The sequence below is a fragment of the Mauremys mutica genome, chromosome 9, assembly GCF_020497125.1.
Source record: "Mauremys mutica isolate MM-2020 ecotype Southern chromosome 9, ASM2049712v1, whole genome shotgun sequence".
Classification (NCBI taxonomy): Eukaryota; Metazoa; Chordata; order Testudines; family Geoemydidae; genus Mauremys; species Mauremys mutica.
This window is the reverse complement of record NC_059080.1, coordinates 73,448,269-73,473,929: the sequence shown is the minus strand read 5'-3', so window position 1 is coordinate 73,473,929 and position 25,661 is coordinate 73,448,269. Positions and strand designations below refer to the sequence as shown.

At 44.7% G+C, this 25,661-nt stretch overlaps 1 protein-coding gene across 7 annotated transcripts in view; it reads right to left on the bottom strand.

The window, feature by feature from the left end:
- Positions 1-25,661, bottom strand: part of PLS1 (plastin 1) — a 79,137-nt gene that overhangs the window by 46,987 nt on the left and 6,489 nt on the right. Inside the window, exon 1 of one of the 7 annotated variants that reach the window (XM_045030907.1) lies at positions 25,422-25,441. The exons of 1 other annotated variant lie outside the window; for it this stretch is intronic. The gene's annotated coding sequence lies outside the window, so the exon portion shown is untranslated. Of the gene's footprint in view, positions 1-336; positions 355-404; positions 512-14,751; positions 14,774-15,220; positions 15,350-16,584; positions 16,663-25,421; positions 25,442-25,661 lie in introns of those variants that run through there. 5 more of the 7 variants (XM_045030904.1, XM_045030902.1, XM_045030909.1 and 2 more) reach the window with 5 other exon arrangements.

Here is a 25,661-nt window from a genome sequence, read left to right as displayed (position 1 = left end):
GCAATTGCACCTCCATTGCAGGTGCCCAAAAATAATGATTAATGTCCTAAACTGTACTCTTTACTCAAAACTGCAATGTGGCCCAATGGATAGGACACTGGACTGAAAGTCAGAAGAGATGGATTCTATGTCCAAATCTGCCACTGAATTGCTGTGTGCTATTGGGCAAGTCACTTCACAACTGTGTGTCTCCATTTTCCCCTCCTGTTTATCTGTCTTATCTATTTAGCCTGTAAGCGCTTCAGGGCAGCAATCTCTGTTTACAGCGAGTCTGTACAGTGCCTAGCCTAACACCTTCTAGATATTACTGTAATATAAATAATAATAAATACAAACCACTTGATGTACAGGAATCAGAATCTGGTTTATATAAAACATTCTTGTCAATCTAAAATCCTACTCACAAAAACAAGGTCTTCTCCTATTCTAACCACTTAAATTTCCTCCCCATTCTGCTTTCTGTTTTCTCATTAAAGAAGCAATCATGAATGAGTTTGCATGTCCAGATTGTGGCTGCTTAACCACAATGACATAAGAGGATAACCATCAGCAGCAGTTCCATGGGGCATTCTGCCTATTGAGAACAGTCAGATAAATTCCTCCTGCTAAGCTGGAGGAGCACATGAAGAAGAGGCCACTGAGGCTTTGTCTTCTCTGCCAAATAGGGTGTCTTTTTACTACGGGATAACTGACGGGTTGGCTATCTGGCAGTGGAGACAAGCACTTCAGTTTTATCACAGATAAACTAGACAAGGTTAACCATGGTCAGGGTGGGTATAGTGGTGACCTCACCTAACTACCTCACAGTAAACACTACAAGTGCCTTGTCTCCACTCAGGATTTTACAGTGAGATAACTATTGTGAGTTAGTTGTCTTACTGCAAGAACACCACCTTTGTGACATCAAAGGCTGATACACCCTACAACAGAGTGCAGCATGTTCTCCTCACCACCAGTCAATGAGAAAAGCAGGTGGTGCCACAGATTCACTCCTGCTGTGTCATAACCCACAGGTCTCAAACCTGAGTCCACAGGGTCACCAGGCTCCACTTCTCCACCCAATGGCTTACTGGTATTTAGAACCAGGATTCCTTGAAGCCCAGCTCAGATAAAAAGCTCCACCCTTGGGCTCCAATTGGTGGAACATCAGAGCTCCTGATAGTCACATTTTACTGGAGTTCAAGGCGGGCGTGTTAAATATATTTTGGAATCTGTTAGAACCTTTTCAGGCCAAGTTGTGTTCGGTCTCTTGTTTATTCATTATACTTGTGTTCTGATTGGCCATGTTTTCCTAATGCTGGCCCTGATTTGTCAATATGCTAATGTTCCTCACACTTACAGCATCTATCAGGAGAAACAGAAGCCAGAACACATACTGGCCAAAAAAAAAAAAAAGGGACATGATAAATCGATCCCCGAACGTGCTCCCCGTGGACTCCGGAACTCCACCAGGGTGAGAGGCGGAAGCGGAGTCGACGGAGTTGCTGCAGCCATCAATTCCATGCCGTGAGGATGGGAGGTAAGTCGAACTAAGATATGTCGACTTCAGCTACGCTATTCTCATAGCTGAAGTTGCGTATCTTACATCGATCCCCCCCTCCCCCTCGAGTGTAGACCAGGCCTTATTGACTTCATCCGTATTGCCAACTCCAAGTATTAAAAACACATGAGTCAGAGCCCCCGAAATAATTTCTTTGTCTTAAAAATAACCATTATCTTTTTAAAATGTAATGATTTTTAAATTTCCTTTCTGTTTTTTAATCTTCATAGTTCATGTTTTCAAGCTTTTCTCTGCAGCCATGAAAGCTAGAAATTTCCTTAAAAAAACATGAAAACTGAGATTTTCATGTTATAACCTGACTCTTGAAAGAGCAACAAACACTGTGAGACATGAGATTAAAACAGTGAGAGCTGGCAACTATGAGTGGCTCCTTGTGTAAGTAAAACATGCAATATTACTTGAATAATATGACAATGAGTGGAAAGCATCTGAATAAAATACAAAAACAAAACATTTATCCAGGCACTACCTCCATCACAAGCATATGTTAGCTGATTGTTGGTGGGTGTAAATAAGAGGATTTCTCTTAACCATTTATCTGGATTCAGTATTGTATATAAAGGGTGTGTCTTGTGTGTTCTATGAATCTGATTCTCATTTCAGCAACTATGTCTCCTGTTTTAAAATGAATGTGTTTTAATTTGTTTTTTATTACAAGAATCAGCAACCTTTGGCATACGGCCAGTCAGGGAAATCCACTGATGGGCTGGGACGGTTTGTTTACCTGCAGCGTCCGGAGATTCGGCCGATCGCAGTTCCCACTGGCCGCAGTTCGCCGTTCCAGGCCAATGAGGGCTGCGGGAAGCAGCGTGGGCCAAGGGATGTGCTGGCTGCCGCTTCCCGCAGCCCCCATTGGCCTGGAACGGCGAACCGCGGCCAGTGGGAGCTGCAATCAGCTGAACCTGCAGACGCTGCAGGTAAACAAACTGTCCCAGCCCGCCAGTGGATTTCCTTGAGGAACCGCGTGGCAAAGGTTGCCGATCCCTGTTTTATAACATCAGATAAGAAAGCTAAAGCATTCTTAAAGACTTGTTTTGGCAATAAACAACCAGATCCTGCTCACTTTACTCAAGAGAGTATTTCCATTGCCTCCACTGGAACTACTTCCCATAAGTAAGATGGGATTTGGCCCTGTGTGGATGGTGATTTAAGTCTCTTTTCTACCTGTCACTGGATCTCAGTTAAGAACTAGATAAAAAAGATCCTAGTTGTTTAAATGCTATTCCTCACAACTGCATTTTGCAAAACTCATTTGCAATGTATAAACTCTCTTTTTCTACACATACATACACACACATATGCAAGCCTTTCAGAAGTGCAGAGGAAGAGTAGGCTGGTAAGATGTCTGAATTAATAAATATATAAAACGGACATTAAACTAAACATTGAAAAACTGCAAAATATAGATAAATTAAAAAAAATTAACCTTCACATCGAAGTGACCAGGGGAACATAATGGCCTGTGAAACAACAATAATGGTTGGGACAATCCTTTCAGGAGCAGGATTAGACCATCAAAGCCAAGATTAAATATTTAGCAAGCCAGATGCAGAGAACTGTAACACCTCTACATCACTAGGTTAACCAGTTGTCAAATCTCAACAGAAATAATTGCTCACAAGTTGATATATATGATCATTATTGGCTTCACTCTCTTTTGTTCATAATTTGTGTTCTATTTCAGATTAATTGTACCCTCTGATTTCTGATATGTAGGTTAAATGAGTAACTAAAAATAGAAACCTGTGTCCTTGAATGAAACAGATAAATAAGATCAACACATTTTCTTCCAAGGAGCAGCCTAAAATATCATATTATAGAATTACAGATGACCATGCCAATCAGTGAAATGCCAATATGATTTAACTCAATTTCTGGGGTACAGAAAATGGCTATTTTTAGTTATCAAAGTACCATTTTTAAAGTGTACCAGATTCTCCTATTATAAACAGCTCCAGTATTGGCTTCTGTTTAAACCAATGAATAATTTATGCCTGCCATAATATGCAGATTCTTTAGCACCCAAAAGTAGCCTCAAGATTCACAAGGTTCTGTTGCATTAATAGTTGCACTTGCTTACAGGGCTGCCGAGAGGGGGAGGCAAGTGGGGCAATTTGCCCCAGGCCCCGCAGGGGCCCTCATGAGAGTTTTTTGGGGCCCCTGGAGTGGGGTCCTTCACTCACTCTGGGGGACCCGGAAAACTCTCGCAGGGCCCGGGCCCCTGGAGCTTCTTCTGCTCCGGGTCTTCGGTGGCAATTCGGTGGCAGGGGGTCCTTCCGGTCTGGGACCCGCCACATAAGTGTCCCGAAGACCTGTGGCGGGGGGTCCTTCTGCCCCGGGACCTGCCGCTGAAGGCCCCGGACCCCTGAATCCCTTGGGCGGCCCTGCTTGCTTATTAACCAGGTTCGATTTCTTCACATGTTTTATGCTATGTTTCTTTCATTTTGAACCCTTCAAAGCAGTTCTCTCTTTGGTGTGTTTAGCACAGATTTGTTATGAATAAAATAGTAATGGAAGTTCACTCTTGCGAGAACATCATTTAGGGCCTGACCCAAAAGCCCATTAAGTCAATGGAAGTCTTTCAGTTGACTTAAGTTAGATTGGCTCAGCCTCCTTAGTCATTCTATGCAATTAAATATCGTGGGGGTTGAAGTCCCCTATGTGCATCATAGAAATAGATCTTACTTTTTACTTTATTACTCTGTAAATAAAGAATCAAGACAGATTTCTGAAAAGTTTTGATGCTGGAAATAAACTCTGACTCGCTGTAACAGACAGTTGTTTAAATCTTTAATTTGCTACAGTAACTTCCCTTTATTTTAGTTGATCCAAAAGCTTTTAAGTATTTATTAGGCTAATATTTCATATAATAAAGATTTCAAGTAACTGATGGTCAAATCAGAGAACTTTTGTAGTACTTGAATCCAGTAAAAATACTGGACTTAATTTCAGACATAGGTCCATACCTGAACACCTCAAACTCTTGGAAAGTTCAGGTCCAGGTCTGAACTTCAAAGCAGGTTTCTAGTTATTGTAATCTAAGACAAAACTCTCAATCCCATTGTCCCAGTTTTGGAGAAATTCGGATCTGGATCCAGTTCTGAATTGTATCCATTTCCACTGTGACACCAATAGTCTTCTAAGACGTGTTTGTGTGGAGAGAGAAGATGCATTTGGGAGCCCAGTCATAGCAAGCTCTAATATCAAAACTACTGATCTAATACTGGATTTCAAAATGAAGTCTGGAAATGTGCAAGTGTGTTCTGTCATGAGATGGGTGCACTTTGCATTGATAGATAGCAATCTGTTTGATGGTTATGTGGCTTCAGTGCTGTGGGTGCAAACTATTCAATCCTCTTCAACTGGCATAATGTGCCTCCACAATCAAGCCCTTCCTAAAGACACTTCTTCTGCAACCCTCACAGTAATTAATAATCACTCTGGGCTTGTCATGTCTCCTGTCTGTACTGGGCCTGATTCATAACTGGCCTATGGCCACTTTGAACCAGTTACCTGTAGGGCAGCTGTAAGACAAAGCTTACAAATACTTCTGGTATGAGGAGGGGTGAGCTGGAGCCGGGTCGCACCGGTTCGCAGGAACCAGTTGTTAAATTTAGAAGCGATTTTAGAACCGCTTGTTAACTGGCTTCCCTGCGAGGGAAGCTTTGACGGGCTCTGGCTGGGAAGGGTGTAATTCCTCCTCCCAGCAGCCAGGAGGCGCCGTGCTGCGCTGCGGGAGGCATGTGAGCTGCCTCCTGGCCCTGTTGCTGTTGCTGCCCCTCGGACCTCTGGCCCTGGGGCTCCTGCTGCTGCCGCCTGGTGGGTCCCCGGCTGCGTCCTGCTGCTCGGGCTGCTGCCAGCCACTCCCCCCGTGTGAGTGTCTGCACCCCTCCCCCGCTCCCTCTGCTTGCACCCCCCCCCCGCTGCAGCCAACCCCTGTCACCCTGCCCCCAGCCTGCAACTCCTGCCCTGCCACCCCCTTGCCCACAGCCAGTCCCGTCTGCACCCCCTGCCCTGCCACACCCATTGCACCCCCTGCCTGCAGCCAGCCCCTGTCCGCACCCCCTGCCCTGCCACCCCCATTGCACCCCGTGCCCACAGCCGGCCCCTGTCTGCACCACCTGCCACAGGCACCCCCCATTGCACCCCCTGCCTGCAGCCAGCCCCTGCCGCACCTCCTGCCCTGCCACCCCCATTGCACCCCGTGCCCGCAGCCGGCCCTTGTCACCCTGCCCCCAGCCCCCCGTCTGCAACTCCTGCCCTGCCACCCCCCATTGCACCCCCTGCCTGCAGCCAGCCCCTGTCTGCACCCCCTGCCACAGGCACCCCCCATTGCACCCCCTGCCTGCAGCCGGCCCCTGTCTGCACCCCCTGCCACAGGCACCCCCCATTGCACCCCCTGCCTGCAGCCAGCCCCTGTCTGCACCCCCTGCCACAGGCACCCCCCATTGCACCCCCTGCCCCCAGCCCCTCTCTGCACCTCCTGCCACAGCCACCCCCCATTGCACCCCCTGCCCGCAGCCAGCCCCTGCCGCACCTCCTGCCACAGCCACCCCCCATTGCACCCCCTGCCCTGCCACCCTCCCCTGCCTGCAGCCAGCCCGTCTGCACCCCCTGCCTGCAGCCAGCCCCTGCCACCCCCCTGCTCACAGCCACCCCCCATTGCACCCCCTGCCTGCAGCCAGCCCCTGCCACACCTCCTGCCCTGCCACTCCCCTGCCCACAGCCACCCTCCATCGACCCCCTGCCTGCAGCCAGCCCCTGTCTGCACCCCCTGCCCTGCCACACCCATTGCACCCCGTGCCCGCAGCTGGCCCCTGTCTGCACCTCCTGCCACAGCCACCCCCCATTGCACCCCCTGCCCGCAGCCAGCCCCTGTCACCCTGCCCCCCATCTGCAACTCCTGCCCTGCCACCCCCTTGCCCACAGCCAGTCCCGTCTGCACCCCCTGTCCTGCCACCCCCCATTGCACCCCCTGCCTGCAGCCAGCCCCTGCCGCACCTCCTGCCCTGCCACCCCCCATTGCACCCCCTGCCCCCAGCCCCTGTCTGCACCTCCTGCCACAGCCACCCCCCATTGCACCCCCTGCCCTGCCACCCTCCCCTGCCCGCAGCCAGCCCCTGTCTGCACCCCCTGCCCAGCCAGCCCATCTGCACCCCCTGCCTGCAGTCAGCCCCTGCCACCCCCCTGCTCACAGCCACCCCCCATTGCACCCCCTGCCTGCAGCCAGCCCCTGCCACACCTCCTGCCCTGCCACCCCCCTGCCCACAGCCACCCCCCATTGCACCCCCTGCCTGCAGCCAGCCCCTGCCGCACCTCCTGCCCTGCCACCCCCCTGCCCACAGCCATTCCCCATTGCACCCCCTGCCTGCAGCCAGCCCCTGCCGCACCTCCTGCCCTGCCACCCCCCTGCCCACAGCCACTCCCCATTGCACCCCCTGCCTTCAGCCAGCCCCTGCCGCACCTCCTGCCCTGCCACCCCCCTGCCCACAGCCACTCCCCATTGCACCCCCGCCTGCAGCCAGTCCCTGCCGCACCTCCTGCCCTGCCACCCCCCTGCCCACAGCCACCCACCATTGCACCCCCTGCCTGCAGCCATCCCCTGCCTCACCTCCTGCCCTGCCACCCCCCTGCCCACAGCCACCCCCCATTGCACCCCCTGCCTGCAGCCAGTCCCTGCCGCACCTCCTGCCACAGCCACCCCCCATTGCACCCCCTGCCTGCAGCCAGCCCCTGCCGCACCTCCTGCCCTGCCACCCCCCTGCCCACAGCCACCCCGCATTGCACCCCCTGCCTGCAGCCAGTCCCTGCCGCACCTCCTGCCACAGCCACCCCCCATTGCACTCCCTGCCTGCAGCCAGTCCCTGCCGCACCTCCTGCCCTCCACAGCCACCCCCCATTGCACCCCCTGCCTGCAGCCAGCCCCTGCCCACAGCCCCTGCCACCCCCCCGACCGCTGCCACAGCCCCTTTCCCCGCCACAGCCTGTCTGCACCACCTGCCCACAGCCAGCCCCTGTCTGCACCACCTGCCCACAGCCAGCTCCTGTTGCAGCCAGCCCGTGTCACACTCCCTGCCTCCAGCTAGCCCTGCCCCACGCCCCTGTCTGCAGCCAGCCCCACATCCACTGGTGCCCTGCAGTTCTCAGGGCACTAACCCTGCACACCTGCTTCAATGAGGGGGGCCAGGGAGCAGCTGGGACCCACACATGTGCACACCCTAGGGTGACCAGACAGCAAGTGTGAAAAATCGGGACAGGGGTGAGGGGTAACAGGAGCCTATATAAGAAAAAGACCCAAAAATTGAGACTGTCCCTATAAAATTGGGACATCTGGTCACCCTAGCACACCCCAAGGGAGTGGCGGGGACCCACACATGTGAAATGGAGCTCATTTCTAGTTCAGGCCTATATTTTAAAAAAAGAAGTTTAGGTAGGGTTAACATACATCTGTATTTTCCCAGAGATGTCAGGCTTTTAGGTTCTTAAATCGCTGTCTGGGTGGTAAATTTTAAAAATTCCTCCCGGGAAAATACGGACGTATGATAACCCTATTGGTACAAAAAATACATACTGTGGCACATCCCTTAAATCAGAACTTTTTATACCGTACCGGTTGTTAAGATTTTAGCAGCTCATCACTGGAGGTGACTATAGGCCAGGCCCAGAGGTGCTTCTGCAGGAGCCCCCACCACGAATCAGAGGAGAAATGGGTGAGAAGAGGCATGGCCAGTATGACTCTGCACCCTGGTATAGAACATATAGGGTGTTGCAACTGGAGTACAAGTTAGGGATGCTCTGTCTGTGTTCATATATCCTGTGCCAGGGGCTGAATAAGCCTCTGCAGCCCTAGAATAGTTGTTAAAGCACATATTGTCTCCTCTCTCTCCTTCCACCAGCCCTCGTGCCAGTGCCAGTCCCAGGAAGCATGTCCCTTTCTGAGAAATCCTGGCCTCTCTACTCAATGGGCATACACTGGGCCTGGCCAAAAGCTCTACTGCCTGTACCCTGCACCCAGAGTGTGGCTTGAGTGCACAGGGGAAACCCCGCAGTGGTGGTTCCTAGAGCTGTCCCTATATGGTTGAGAGAGAGTGCTGTTGGTGCCTCCCTGATGTTCCTGGAGTGTCCTCGGCTGAGTGACAACTGAGGATACAGTAAGGAGGCCAAACTGCACCTCCTGTTCTCTTTTTCACCCACCATTGAATCTGCCAGAAAAAAAATAGAGCCACGAGTTGGCAAGAGGACCCAATAGTTTCCCATCTCCCTGCAGACAATTTGCAATTTGCTTTTTCCAGCTCTGCCCTAGGCTGTGTTTCAAATTCATCTGCCTGCTTTTTAAGCAGCAGCTGCCGTTGTAACTATAATGGACATGACAAATGCTGCCTGAAGAGCCCATTTTCTTTTGTGACTGTTCTTTTTGTCTGCTGCTAAAGACACACCTCTCCTACGCCAGGTGCAAATATCCAATCTTCCTCATTATAGCTTTGCATCCTCCCTATTCCAAATCGGCAGCAGGCTAACATAATTCTCCAGATGAATGTTGTTGAGAAAGATTACAGCTTCTAAATTAAGTATTGAACATTTTATGTCATTGGTATTTACAAAAGGCACAGAGGGGCTTCTGTCTCTGTATTTTGAGGCTTTGAGACAGACTGTTGTATGGTTTAGTACAATATTATTGTACTTTAACCTTTGGCATTTGTATTTCAGTTTACTTAGGATTCTTTAAACGAATGTGCTGAGCACAGATCAATCTTTCTGAAATCACTTCTCTTGAGTCAAAAGAAACAGGAATCTCTATTAATTAAGCTCAGGTCTGATTCAACGAGAGTTTTTATGCTTTCCTAAAAAAGGTAGTTTCTCCTAGCCAGCAGTGAGATCGTTACAAAACCAGTTTTCAAAAGGGATTTTACATTAATCTTGAGTACCATGTGTGCTGTGAGGAGCCATGCAAACTAAATGTTAGTATTGAATATGTGTATTAAAGCTTTAGGGTGAAATTCTGGCCCCATTTAAGTCAGAGAGTGTTGCCATTATCTTCAGTGGAGCCAGGGTTTCATCAGTACTAGGCACTGTCCTACAGGAAGACAAGGTCTATGCAATAAAACCTTACAATCTAATTGAAAAGGGGAAAAAAGGAGGGGGGGAGGCGGTTGTGCCCTGTTTTGCTCGTATGTAGTGAGCAAATAAGGATTTTTGTTTCAAGGAGGGGGGGGTGGTTGTGCCCTGTTTTGCTCGTATGTAGTGAGCAAAAAATATATATATATGTTTTTTTACATGAGAAACTTAGTTCCTATGTAGTTCCTGGAAGACTCTATGGGTAAGTTTACACTGCAAAAAAAACAAAACCATGTGGCAGCAAGTCTCAGAGTCCAGTAAACTGCTGCAGGCTCATGCTAAGGGCTAAAAGTAGCAGTATCGATGTTTGGGCTTGGTCTGGAGCCCAGCCTCTGAGACCCTCCCCACTCAATGCGTTTCAGAGCCTGGGCCTGAACATCTGCACTGGTATTTTTAGCCCCGTAGCATGAGCCCGAGTCAGTTGACCCAGGCTCTGAGACTTGCTGTGCTGGATCTTTTTTTGCAGCATAGACAACCTTTGATAACCAGCAAGCTAGTGAAACGGTGACACAAGTGCCAAGAAAGTAAAAGTTGAGCAATCAAGAGAAGAAAAGATTTTGTTTAATGTTTAAAACTCTGTTTTGGTTTTGTTAAGGTCTACTTAACTTTAATTAAGTCTTTATGAAAGATTCAGCACCCCTGCCCTTTAATGTAAGGGCTACAAGTACAGAAGTAGTGGAACCGGAGGAGCAGTGGGGGTTAGTGCTCCCGTAGTGGAAATATTGTGGGAGCCAATCTCTGTTTCCACCCTTGTGTCATTCTTCAGTGAACTGTTTCATGCTCTCAGACCCAGTGGGGCTCCGCATCTGCTGGGGAGAGAGGCAAGAGCAGGACCCAGAGAGGCTGCTGTGGCCGATGCAGTGCCAGGGAGCAGGTAGGAACTAGGGTGACTGGGCTGAGTCTCAGTAGCTCAATGTGCGCTCCACCCAGAGCACCCATCCCTCTTCCCCTTCTATACCTCACACCCTGATTGTCCCATGCTCCCCATACAGAGCTATGCTCCCCAACTCCCTGCTCGCCAGGATTAGCATGGTGCTTAGGATGTTCAGGTTTCTCTATGCATCTCTGTTCCCCCATTCAAAGCAAACTTCTTCTGCCACTGTAACAGTACACATCCCGGAGATCCTACAGGAGGCCCTACAGCACAACCAGAGAAGCCTGGACTTATTCTTGTTCTTTCCATAATAAAAAATAATCAGAAAAAACTCAGCTAGACAGAAAAACAAATAAAAATCTTTCAGGCCTTCTGTGTACATCATAAAGAAGCAAAAATTCCCAAACTTTTCCAGCCACTTTGCAGATGAATCCTGAGGTTACATTTGAAGGAGAAGAGGGCAGGGCTTTACCCATTAATTTGGGGAGGGCTTCCACCATAATACATGACATGAGAGCAAACATAACACTACTAAACAGCCAAAAGGAATTTTGCAAAGAGAACAGACATCAGTTATTCTCTTTAGACAATGAGAATAAAACAGGAAATAATACAACTTAGATAATGTTCTCACCCCTCTAGCCAGAAATTGCAGCACCACCTGGGGAAATGCTAATTAAACATAGTAAAAATGCATGGGAACGATGAGAAGAGTGAGGCAGTGGAACAAGTTACCCAGGAACTTACAGAATTCTCGCTATTTTATTACTCAAATAGAGACAATAGTGTGCTACCAGCAGCTGCATCATAGAAAGATAAGACGACAAGGCTCCTGCTCCAAACAGATTACAGACAAAGGTAGCTTGACTGGAACAATTCAAGACTTGATATGATACACAACGGGAAAGGATGTTTTAGGTCAGCTAAGTCAATCCTTTCACAATGCAGAAGGATGAATTACTGCAAAAGAGTCACTGGAGATCCATACCAATCAATAGGATTCTATAAATGGCAAAGTTCAGTTTTTAGCACTGAAATTTTCAGCTTCTTTGACACAAATGGAGGACAAAAATAGCCAGCGAGTTTATGAACATTGCTGATAATACTTAGTCTCAATTAGTATAAATTGTTGAGGATTAGAGAAATTTCAGATGGATTTAAACACACTGGGGGAATGGGGCATCATAGTGGCAGATGTCATTTACACTGGAAATAATACACATAATAAAGGTTTCCTTGAGCTCTCATAACTCGTAGACTAATGGGATCTTAACACTGAGTGCTATGAAGAAAAATCATAGGTGTCCTTGGAGAATATGTCTGCCCAGAATGCAATTGCACTTAAAAGAACAAGTAGGATGCATGGGTACATTTAAAAAGAGAGAAAACTCCACACAAAATACATAACAATATATTATTCAATAGCATCCCTACCCTTGAAGGAGTGCATCAAAATTTGATCAATTAATTTTAAGACAGCTGAAAAAGTCAGTGAAGGCTATTAGATCTCTCCAGCACATAATCAAAGATCTACAACCTATCCTGAAAGATGATCCCTCACTCTCAGATCTTGGGAGACAGACCAGACCTCGCTTACAGACAGCCCCCCAACCTGAAGCAAATACTCACCAGCAACCGCACACCATACAGCATAAACACTAACCCAGGAACCTATCCTTGCAACAAAGCCCAGTGCCAACTCTGTCCACATATCTATTCAAGTGACACCGTCATAGGACCTAATCACATCACGCTGATGATAGATCTATGATTCTATGATAGCTCATCTCAATTGATTGGCCTCTTACAGTTGGTATGGGTACTTTCATGTTCTCTGTATGTATAAATATCTTCTTGCTGTATGTTCCAGTCTATGCATCCAATGAAGAGGGCTGTAGCCCACGAAAGCTTACGCTCAAATAAATATGTTAGTCTCCAAGGTGCCACAAGTACTCCTGTTCTTTTTGCGGATACAGACTAACAAGGCTGCTACTCTGAAACCTAGCATTATGAAAGTGGACAGATACATTCCTGGGGGTGGGGGAGATGGTGTGTTTCTCCTTCTTCCAAAGCATTATGTATTGGTTTCTCCTGGAGGCCGATTAGCCAGATTAATTAAAATGATTCATGACAAATGTATTTTCTGTAAATAAAATTTATTTCTTGTGCTGTATGATATTGACTATAGAATTCACACACAAGAGTTATTCATTCTTTGTTCAGCACAGCGATTCTGAGATGTATAATATGATCAACATTTTCCATTGTACTGTATGTGACCTTTAAAAGTAAATATGGGTGGGTCAAGAACTAGTATAGTCAAACAATGACCTTTCTAAATTAGAGATCACAGTTTATGGACCTGATTCTGATCTTACTTACATTGGTATAAACTGGAATCACTCCAAGGAAAAATTAATAATTGTTAGATCAGAATCAGGCCAATTTGTACAAAAGGGCAAACAATCATTTTTAAAAGCTAGCTTTTCACTTAAACAAAACGCCTCAAGTCTCCTTTGCCTGCTGAGTACATAGAACAGCTATGCAAATTCATCAGTAGTATCAGCTTCACACAGTTACCTTAGCATACATCATTCAAGAGGATCTCAGCATACACATGCTTTGTACTGTTGTATTCAGCATCAGTAAGAAAACACTGAAATAGAAAGATTGGGTACTGCAGCAAGGCCAACATTAAGATAACATTCTTTCAGAATTATTATTACAGGCAGAGCTGATATTGATGACTACAGTTAAGATTGTCTAAACACTCTGCATTATAAGATCCTGTTTTCAACTGCTTATAACTTTGTCAAATTTTAACCATTTGAGCTGAAATTTTTCATGCTGGGTTTCTGCCTTGGGCTGAATTTTTTAAAAGGTTTCAGCAAAAGTGGTTTAGCTGTCCCTGCGAATGGGGTTAGGGAAAAAGACATTGTTTTTCCAAAGGAAGAAAAATCCTACAACTGTTTCACTGAGAAGCTCTATCACCTCTATGCTTTGGAGCATGGCTGGAAAGTCACTCTGGAATCAGATGTACCTATTGCTATCCCCCAGGAAAGTCCATCCAAATTTAACTGAGTTATAATAAGCCTCTGAAAATCACTGTTTGCACATACTCAGCAGATGTTGTTAGAAGGTGGCAGCAAAATTCTCCAAAGATTCTATCTCCACTGAGCATTTTCTATGCCAGGACAGCAGGTGCCTGGGAAGTTTCTCCATGAAATTGCTCCTCCTGGCTGCCAGTAGCCACTGGAACAGAACTTTAGAATTGAGAGCAGAGAGTCTGTGGCAGAGGAGGAAAGTAAACTAGAGTCCTAACCACTGTACCATTCTTCCTTCCTCCCACAACTATCCCTGATATGCTACTATGCACATTGTCCATAGAAAATCTGCAGCATTCTGAAATGGGGGCACTGTATGTGAAAATGTGGGTAGAGTAGTAGGAAATAATGATAGGTAGTCCACGTGGGTCTCAAAAAGATATCTACAAAAAACACCATGCACCTTACTGCTATGAAAGGAAGCAGTAACTTCTGCAGTTTACACACCTAGTTGGTGCATAATTCAGACATTTTAGCTGCCTTAACATCACACAGGTAATATGAATAATGTATATTGCCTCCAGGACAGCAAGGGAATCTTCTCACAAGCTAAAACTATTATTTCTCCAAACAGTGCATCACATCCTGCCATTGTTCTATAGGAATTTGGTGTGAGTCAACAGTAGTATAAAGCTCCTGGATTTATACGGATCTTTAAAAGCAGTTTCAAAATATCAAAATCAGGAACCATTTACAGGCCTCTTTAAAACTCTGAAGTTATGACATTATGAGGTTACTGGTACTGTAAATAATCTGAAAATATCTCATAGAATGATAGTAAAATAAGAGGGAATGAAGCTGGTGAGGTCTCTTGTGCGGGGGGTTAGTTGCTGTCCAGAAGTGCCAAAGCAAATCACCACTATGGTAATTAATCATCTCCCTGGCTGTACTCCTTCCTGGTTGGTGCTGACCACTTTTTGAGCTACAATTGCTCTTTGCAGCACCTTCAACTCCCAGCTCAAGCCAGGTTCTAACAAATTTGTGCCCCTGCAATCTCCTTCCCTGCTGAACAGATGCCAATGTAGATAATAGAGCGATTATGGCCAAACCATTATCTCACCAGTTTGTGCTATAAAAAGATAAATTAATTAGCATACCTGTATTAGTGGACAACTAAACACCACCAGGAAATTACTGTCCAGATATATGTTAAATCAGATCAACTGTGCGTCTTGTACTGGCGGATTCCAAATAATTCTTCCCCAAAGTGAATGTTTGGAAAAAAAGAAATCTGCTAAAGGTTCTACCTACTCTCGATTTTATCACGGAAGACCTTTGCCTTGGTAAAAGTCCAACCTACTCTGTGGGTGTGGTATTTAACCTATGTCAGTAAAAATGCAGAGAAGGAAAATGAAAGTGCAGATGTAGTAAGAATGTGAACTTCTTTGGCTTTTGAAATACAGTACAATAAATTACCTTCTTTTGTCATCTAAAAAATTTAACAATCAATTTTTTAAACACTCTTTATATATTTGTTTCTTTTTCTTACAACATAAATAGTTACTGTCATTTTATCAGGTGAGGAGTTACAGAAGGTGCAAAGAGTAAAATGGAAAAATTACACACCTATTCCTCTTCTGGCTTTGTATATATGGAGCTTTTTCTTAAAGTTTTCTGCATTTGTATTACCACTGATGCGGCCCCATTGGTCGTATTAATGTGGCAGCTCTAGTATAGACACAGCACCAGTGCTTGTTATCCCCATGTTCTTTAACCCAGATCAACTGCAAGTTTAGGTAGCAGGATGGCAAAAATGGCTGTGGCTGCCAGCACCTGATCAACATTACAGCTCCCCCTTCTTGCTACCACAATTAGAACTACCTGGGGGAAATGTTAAGAAAAAGCTCAAAATCACTAGCTGCAAATCCATATTGATTAACTTCCTGGGTTTCTCTAAAGTAAGACTATCAGTAGCTGGTGATCAACAGATGTAATCTCAGTTATTTTCAGTTGGTGTGTATCGGGACAGGTGTGGCACATAATAGGTAATATGTCTCCTTTATAGACCAAATGTCTGTTCTTTTAAAAATTTCATAATATTTATTGACTATAAATCAAACACGCATTATAATTTACCAATAAAATCTAAAATTGACAGCTTACATAAATGAACTATTATAGCACAATTTGACTTAACCTACAAATTCAAAGATTATTATTTATCATTAATAATTATTGTAACTGATTATTACTATTATTTATATTGTGATAGAACCTAGGGCGTCCCAGTCATGGACCAGGAATCTAGTTTGCTAACTGCTGTACAAACACAGAACAAGACAATGATCCCTAATTCAAAGATTTTACAACACAAGAACTAAAATAAAAACGAACACTTCTTCATAATCACCAGCATCAACCAGTGTGCACCTTATTTCAGCCTGAATTTCTTCAGTTTCAACTTCTAGCCATTGGATAGTGTTATAATTTCGTCTGATAGATTGAAGATCACATTATCAATTTTTTGTTCCCCGTGTAGGTACTCATAGACTGTAATCAAGTTACTTCTTAACCTTCTCTTTGTTAAACTAAATAGATATAGCTGCTTGAATGTATGGTATATTTTCCAACTCTTTAACCACTCTTGTGGCTCTGCCCTGAACCCTCTCCAATTTATCAATATCCTTCTTGAACTGAGGTCACCAGAACTGGACACAGTATTTCAGAAGCAGTTGCACCAGTGCCAAAAACAGAGATAATATAACCTCCCTACTCCTACTTGATGTTCCCCTGTTTATACAACCAAGGATCACATTAGCCCTTTTGGGGCACAGCATCACATTGGGAACTCATGTGCAGTGGATTATCTACCATGACTGCCAAGTCTTTTTCAGAGTCTCTGTTTCCCCAGGAGAGTCTTCCATACTGTAAGTATGGTTACTCAGGTGCTTCCTTGTCTCTTCAAACAAGCAGAATTCTCCTGCACCTACCCACTAAGAAATCCTGTAGCCCCACTGACTGTCAGCTCATAGTATTGGTCTTTGCTCTTGTGAATGGCTGTGCTAGAAACTGCTGAGCTTCAGTTCATCTGCAAATTTGACACCATCAGCTCAGGATTAAACAGACTGTGAATGGCTTGCCAACTACAAAAGCAGTTTCTCCTCCCTTGGTTTTCACACCTCAGCTGCTAGAAGAGGGCCTCATCCTCCCTGACTGAACTAACCTCGTTATCTCTAGCCTGCTTCTTGCTTGCATATATATATATACCTGCCCCTGGAAATTTCCACTACATGCGTCTGATGAAGTGGGTATTCACCCACGAAAGCTCATGATCTAATACGTATGTTAGTCTATAAGGTGCCACAGGACTCTTTGCTGCTTTTACAGATCCAGACTAACAAGGCTACCCCTCTGATACCAGTGCTAGTATAACACCTCCCAATATACACAGCATTCATCCATTTACAGAGGGTGTGGAGGGCAGGGCTGCCAAACATCATGCATCTTGCCTGACACTCACACATTTGGCAGCCTGTTCACATTCACCCTCATCCCAGCTTCCATGTCACACAGCTATATAGCTAAAGTTCCTTCTCCTGGCTGCTGGGGAGCCACTGTGATGCCAGGTTTTAGGCAATTGCCTTACCTCCCCTCACTTGTCCCCTGGTGAATGTCTGGCCACTGTGGAGCCCAAGATATGAGGGAATTAAGAGGTGCTGTGTGTTGCTGGCAGGAAGGTAAAGGGACTGGGAAGAAATGGGGCTGAAAGGGGACATAATGGGGGAGAGGGACTGACAGAACATAGGGACAAAATGGGGGAAGCTAATGGGGAGAGAGCACAGGGCTGGTGCAACCATTTAGGCAAACTAGGTGGCCGCCTAGGGCTCCTAGTGGTTGGAGGCACCTAAAAGCCCGCTCAGGAGAGGAGGTGGAGCGGAGGTGAGCTGGGGCATGGGGAGGGCCACCCGCAGTAATGGGGGGGGTGCACAGGGGAACCGCTCCCTGCCCCAGATCACTTCCACTCTGCCTCCTCCGCTGAGCACACAGCCCCTGCTCTAAGTCTCCTCCAATCGGCGCTGCAAGCCTGGGAGGGGAGGAGACTTAGAGCAGCGCCAGTGTGCTCAGTGGAGGAGGCGGAGCGGAGGTGAGCTGGGGCGGCCTCCCCAGGCGGGGTTAGCTGCCGCGGGGGGGGTCTCCCCTGGTGGGGTTAGCTGCCGCGGGGGGGAGTCTCCCCGGGCAGGGTTAGCTGCCTTGGGGGGGCGGGAGAGTCTCCCCGGGCGGAGTTAGCTGCTGCGGAGGGGGGGTAGCTGCTGTGGGGGGGGGTCCCCAGGCGGGACGGGGGTGGTGGGCTCCCCAGGTGGGGGGCTGGGTTAGCTGGGTGGGGGCGTGGCGCAAGGTGGAAGTTTTGCCTAGGGCTGAAATAATAAGATTTGGGTCCACAGTGCAGCCACCATAGCACAGGATGCCAAAATCTGAACCCCGTAGTCTCCCAGGAAACTGAGACAAGTTCTCTTTCTAACTAAACTGAAAGCACCATGTCATGCTGTCTGCAGTGGTTCATTACCATGAGTGCCAACTGCAGGGCAAACTGTCAAAAAGCAGGCAGACACCTCAAGCTGATGGTATGTTCTATAATGAGATTTCACAAACACAGTAACAAATGTGAACTCCTGAACCACTACAACAGTTTCACCATGGAGTCACAGACAGCCCCCCTGGGCACTCCAGTCTATCTTGCCACCCAGGCAAGCTGGACTTAGTGATAAATTGTCCCTTACACCAAAAATCACAAAATATTCAGGTTGCTCCCAGTCCACTTCGGCGGCGGGTCCCGCTTCGGCGGGAATTTGGCAGCGGGGGGTCCTTCCGCCCCGGAGCAGAAGGACCCCCCGCCGGCGAAGACTGGGAGCAGAAGAAGCTCTGGGGGCTCAGGCCCCTCGAGAGTTTTCTGGGGCCCCCGAAGCGAGTGAAGGACCCCACTGAAGGGCCCCCAAAAAACTCTCGGGGGGGCCCTGTGGGGCCTGGGGCAAATTGCCCCACTTGCCTCCCCCCTCCGGGCGGCCCTGCTTTTAGGGCTAACCCAGGTTGACCCTGGGGATCTCTGCTTTTGTTTCCTAGCTCTAGCCCTGTGCAAGTCCAAACAGTCCAAAAACCAGAGTAGGAAATGTGCAGTGATGTAACCCATTTGGTTATTAGTTTCTTTACTGAAATGGAAGATCTCTGTTCAAAATCTAACTTCAATTTTCCCATGACACTGAGATTAAATTGAAATAAACCATGCCAAACATGTTAAGGATTTAGCTTGTACTAACAAACGCAAGGCTGCTTAGAGTTAACATTTGCCACTGTGTCTTCAAGTCACCCTTTTATGCCTACATTTATCTTACATATCAAGTTTACTGCAATACCAGGAATGAGTAAAAGATGGAATGGCAGCCTCAACCCTAAATGTCTTTGCTTTTCTCAGTTTAAATTAGATTTATGCAGATACATTCTTGCATCATCATAAAGGTAGAATTATGCACTAACTCCCACTACTGTTAATAGGAATTTACAGCATTACATATCATAGAGATATACATTGGATAATGAGACAAATCCTGAATTCTGTACTTAGGCATTAACTTCACTGAGAGTTTTGCCTAAGAACTCAGTAAAACTTGAATCAGAAACTCAAGATTTGACCCAATAATATCACTCTGCTCTCATATAATACTTTTAAGGATCTTCCAGCATTTTATAAACATTAAGATTCAAAAAACTTTGTGAGATAGGTTTAAAATATTATACCCATTTAAAGATGGGCATAGTAAACTATACAATGCAGCCCAGCCCTGCACAGCTAGTGCCAGAACAGAAAATAGACTCTGAAGCAGTAATGGCAGCCCCAAGTGTTCAAAAACCATGATTCAGCCTCTATGACCCCCCTGCAAATCATAAGATTTGCTTAAAGAATCATGAGATTTTTAAAAATAATAAATGCTGGATTCTACTTGCCTTCTGTCTTCTGAGACTTGACATTACACTTAGATCATATTATCAATCTTTTGTCCACTACCACACAATCTGGAAACTTAGTTTGTCTGTTTGTTTTTTACAACAAACAAACTGAGATTCTTACATAACACCACAACTCTTGGAGCTGAGGTTTCTAGCGAAACACCAACTATTGTGAAAATCTTGATAAAATCATGAGAGTTGGCAACACTGCAAAAATCTTGACTTACCATCTGCTGTCCTATCCAGTAGACCAGTGTTTCCCAAACTTGGGACGCCGCTTGTGTAAGGAAAGCCCCTGGCGGGCTGGGCTGGCTTGTTTACCTGCTGCGTCTGCAGGTCCGGCAGATCGCAGCTCCCACTGGCTGCAGTTCGCTGCTCCAAGCCAATGGGAGCTGCTGGAAGCAGCGGCCAGTATGTCCCTCGGCCTGAGCCGCTTCCAGCAGCTCCCATTGGCCTGGAGCAGCGAACCACGTCCAGTGGGAGCCGCGATCGGCCAGACCTGCAGACACGGCAAGTAAACAAACCGGCCCGGTCTGCTAGGGGCTTTCCCTACACAAGCAACGTCCCAAGTTTGGGAAACACTGCAGTAGACCATACTTCATCTTTAAATATCCAATGACTATTCAATTAAAACATTAGCCTACCTCAGTCAAATATCATCTTCACCCCAACACATATATATAATAAGAGGAGGAAAGTAATCAGAAAGAGAATAAAAGAAATTTAAACTAAACACTAACACCTTCCCAATGATATCTAATAGTTGCTTGTCCAGTGATTGCTTATCATAATACATTTCACAATCAATGTTTGTTGCTGCTACCAGTAAATTACAATTACACACCTTTAGTGCTGTATAGATCATCTTTCCAGAGCTTCTTACTGGAATGTGAAATCCATTAAACTACTGCAATTTACTTAATGGACCTGTCTACAAAAGTTTTTCTGTAATTAAAACATCACATATTTCTTTAATGCCTTTTGCCAGCCAACAATCCCTTTTCCCCCCATTCCTATGCCTCTATTTGCTCTAGATTCAGTGCTGTTTAAGAGGTAGAACAGATTGTACCAAGTCAATGTTTTTCACTGAAGAATCTAGGCTTCCATACCAGTCATACCTTCAGAAATGATTTGTCCTTTAAGACAAGATCATTATGACCCATTTTCCCTCTCTTTGGGGTATAACAATGCTAATGTGGTTAGCACTAGACATCTTAAAATCCTATGAACAAAACTATCAGTGAACAAGTAGCATGATAGGCAGTGGGTGGTCTAAGCTTGGTGTAGCTGTCATCAATCTCCAGGAAACCATATGTGTCTCTCTCAACATGCCCGATCTCTGCTAGTCTCTGAAGTAAGAGTCCTTAGGTCGCTACAATCACTAGAAATCCTGCCAACAGCCATGGGGCTAGCCAATACTAAGGAGCTTGTTTTAAGGTCACCCCAGAAGTTAATTATGTAATGATCATTAAGTATAGTAGTACAAAATGTACAAAGGTCTCCATCCAGCAGTACATCTAACATATACATGTATGGAAATTTAATTCATTGCAATTATTGTTAACACACAGTTCCAAGTGAATTCACATTCTTATTAATTATCAGATGGAAAATGGCCTTCTGTTATCCTGCTAATTCCTGTCCAGCTCAACATGGTTCAAAAGATTATTAACAGATTAGACTGATCAGATACTACACTATCAGCAAGCCGGGATTTTTCGTCATGGAAAATTCATTGGGATGTTTTTCATTATGGAAGTCTCTCCTTCCCCATCATTTGACCAATCTGCAAGTGACAGTTAGTGGAAATGGCAGTACTTTAAATCCATATGTCCTCTGCAGATTTGACAGATCGAGAAATGTTATCTATTATTCAGTTTATGGCCTTCAGAAGATACATATTTGTTAAATTTGGGTTGATAAACAGTGTTTGGTAATGAAGAAGAAGGGAAGTTTTATTGCTCAAAGCCCCAGAAGCCAGTTTGTTTGGAACACAAATTAAGTTCACTTACTGATACTGTACCACATAATCAAACAAATAAATTTACTTCCGGTAAAAGTTTACAAACTTAGTGTTGCCAAATCTGATGATTTTATTGTGAGTCTCATCTTATTTAATGTTTTTCCTCAAAGCCCCAACTCCACATGATTAGGTGAGAATCTCAGCTTTAATTTTTTTAAACAGTAAGTTTCTAGCCGCCATGGATGTAGAGAAAAACTTGAAAATGCGGCCCAAGTTAACCATAAAGCTCAGAAAACAGAAGACGATTCCCAAATTTTCATTTTAAAAAACTCCCAAAATCTCATAATTTTAAGCAAAACATATGTTTGATGTGGCCTGACTTGTGTTTTTTGAATAGACAGGATTTGGAAATACTGCAGATTGGCATTCCTCAATATTTATCAACAGAGCAAGTATAATAAAGGCAGCAGTAGGGGAAACATCCTCCCCATGAGGCCAGAAGCTCCTGGCCGCTGCAAGGAGGAAGTCTATATTACTCAAATGGTAGCAGGAGGAATGGGTGGTATTGCAGATGTATCTTGCCTCTGGTAGATCGCTAGGGCTACTGGATACTGAACTTTTTTCCACTTCTGCAGTGAGGCGAACAGCAAATATTAAGAGGAAACTCCATGAGCGTAAGCTTGGTGAATATCCTGTTCTTTATGTGTGTGGAGCATAGGGGGTTACCTGTGAGGGGGCAACATATGGTTAATGAGCTAATGTGGGGGAAAGAGCTCAGTTGGTGGCAGACCAACAAGAAGAGCAGATCTCCAGTCCTTAGCTCCTGAAGCAAGGCCTAGGTAAAGGCAAAGACTCCTTAGCCGACCACTGCCAGGTGACCTCTCCCGAAGGAAGGAAGGACGGAAAGAAGGGAGGGAGGGAGGACCTGTTATGAATCCACTTATGGTGGAGACTATGAAGTAGTGTCAACACTGAAGCACTACCGTGTTACAGCTGCAGCTGGGCCCCTGTAGTGTTTTAAGTACAGACATAACCATAAATCTCACACCATTTTTAAAATTCATCTTTTTCACTCTTAAGCTTACATTGGGAGTCTGTTCCCTTTGTGATATTTTTTTCTTCCTCACCAAGAGATAAATTTTAAAAAAACTGAGTTCCTATTTAAGTGCCAGTGTAAGTGAATCTTTGAAAATCCAGCCATATGTGCCACAATGGAAGCTACTAGGCACTGAGCAGTTTGAAAATCTGGCCCCAGTTATGGGTGGTGACAACTTGAAAACCTGGCCCTGAGTCCTTTTGAAAACCTGGTTCCATTGGTTTGCTATTTATAGGGGTGCCTATGTGAGCTGAGTTGGGGGTGGGGTGGGTTTTTTTTTGCGTTGAAGCATTCTAGAGAGGGTGAACACAGGTAAAGAATTTCATAATTTTACAAACAGAACAAAGTAACATTTTGGCCCATTCGATCTTGACAGTGCCCTATTATTTCTCTTTAGGGTTGCCAACTTTGGTTGGATGAATTACAGGAGGTTTCATCACATGACATTATCTTTAATTAAAGATTAAGATTTAATTCCTGGAGACTCCAGGACAATCCTGGAGCCAGGTTGGCAACCCTATTTCTCCTTGATATGTGAGTATGTGTATATATGTATATTATTCCTGTGCTAATTTGATATGGGAAGTACAGGCTCTTTTATCAATGGCTGAAAGGTTGACTGGTTTCACTGAAAAGTCTGTATATTTTACTGAAATCTTATTTTAATCTTCCTCATTGGATCACAGCAAAAAACATTCAGCTCAAGGATACATAATAATAGCCATGCACAATCAGGATGAAAATTTACCTGCCTCAGACTCGCAAAATCATCCATCCTTACTGTCACAATGAAAACATCTAATATTTTATACACCTGTGGCAAATCAATGAGTAGAATTTTACATGGCTGCATTAGAGAGATTATTTTCTGTTTTCCAGCAGTGGAAGAACACTAACCTCACAGAACTCTGTTGATCAGGGCATACAAACCTAAAATGCAGTCTGAAAATTTTTAAAGACATTATTTGATATTTAAAGGTTTCATCATCAGTCTTCCTGCACCATCAGATGCATAAGGTCTACTAAAGGTTTACTCTAAATTAATGACTTAGAATTCCACAATGTGAAGAAAGATGTGCCTTTAACTTCACCTTACCAATTATAGAACACTGTACTTATTATAGCTCAAATCCAGTAAGCCTGTAAGTCAGATCACCCTTACTTTACATTTTGACTTTTTACTCAGCTAAACTTGGATTCTGAGTATTCTGGATATCAACATAAATTTATAATATCCTTGTTTAAAAATAGGCTTTTAAAATGCTTAAGAATGAAATACCCTGTATGTGACAGTTTGTGCAGATTCATACTCTGAATATAATACTACAATATTCCCCAAGTTTGCAAGACATAATAGTAATAATTGTAGCCTTTCCAATTTGCTGTGATGCCTTTTTGCTTTTTAGTTAATTGTATTAGCATTTCTAACATTGCAATATAAATCAATCAATCAATCAATCGTGTCCCAAATTAAAGTGGAATGTTTCAACCAAGCACAAGTTTTCTATGACAGCTCTTACACATTTTGTAGCACTTGAGGAAGCAAAGTTCCATACATGCAGTAAAGCTAAATTGTATACAAAGGGTTCCTCTTGCTGATAAAGTAATAAAGTATGCTTCTCATTATCATCCTATTGACAACTCAACTCCCCTACAAGGGCAAGACATAGTTTTCAGAGAGAGGACTTCGAGATAAGAAATTTATTCCACTTTCAGTTTTATTTCATTGTATTTACATAAGTGTAAATTTTAGACATTTAGTTTACAACATTCTGATCCCACTCCCACTGAAGTCAGTGAAAGCATTGCCATTGACTTGAATGGGTGCTGGATCAGACTCTTATAGAGTACTTTTCAACTGAAAATATCAAAATACTTTACATAAATGAGCATTACTATCACCAAAAATGTACAGATGGGAAAACTGAGCCATAGAAGGTTAATGATTTATCCAAAATTACATTGCTTGTTAATGACAGAGCCATGAAAAAAATTTGATCTCGATTCCCAAATCTCTGCTCACCCCTGAGCGCAGCAAGTTACAGCGCTGCAAAGCGCCAGTGTAAACACGGCTCCCAGCGCTGTAAGCTAATCCCCACGGGGAGGTGGAGTACATGCAGCGCTGGGAGATGGATTTCCACTCCATACAGCTAAATGCAGTGCCTTGCATGGTGTCATGCATCTGACGAAGCTCATGCTCCAAAACTTCTGTTAGTCTATAAGGTGCCAAAGGACTCTTTGCTGCTTTTACAGATCCAGACTAACACGGCTACCCCTCTGATCCTTTAAATTAGCATTCAAGTAAATAAAATCTTCCTGATCATATAAGGCCTGTAAATCAGCTTTTATCTAATTGCAGAGGTGTTACCAGAGGGTGGCTCATAAATGCAGACTGAAATTTACCAATGACTATAATAGGAGGAAAAGGTTAGCTAATTTTAAATGAATTAATACTCTAACTTTGATACCTGAGCAGATTGCTTTGGCTAATACCTACCACTGATAAGGGAACAAGCACAAGAGAACACCAGAAGAAAGATGATAATCACTTCCCCACCAACACATACACATTTCTTTTCCTTTATAAATAATTTATCCCTGAGGCTTAGTGATGCTGTAAATGAATCTACTGTAATCTCACTGATGAGCTGTTACAATGCATCATCTTTATTCCTTTTAGAAACATCTAACTAGAATAATTCAGAGTCTAAAAAAAAACAGGAACTCATTCACTATTTTATATTTAGTAATATGAAAAACAAACATACCATAATAAGGCAATTTCTGGTACATGGGTGTCTACACGCATTCTGATTAAATGGAAAACATTCAAAAGGTCAGTATAATCTAATGGGTCAATAAACCAAAGCTTAAATCATGTAACTAGCAATTATATCACACACATATGGGAGAGCTGAAGAGGAGTCCCCTTTACTAAATGTTTGATTCTGCTGCCCTTCCTCTCCCCCACCCCTTTTTTAACATAAATAGCTCCAGTAAAGTCAAAA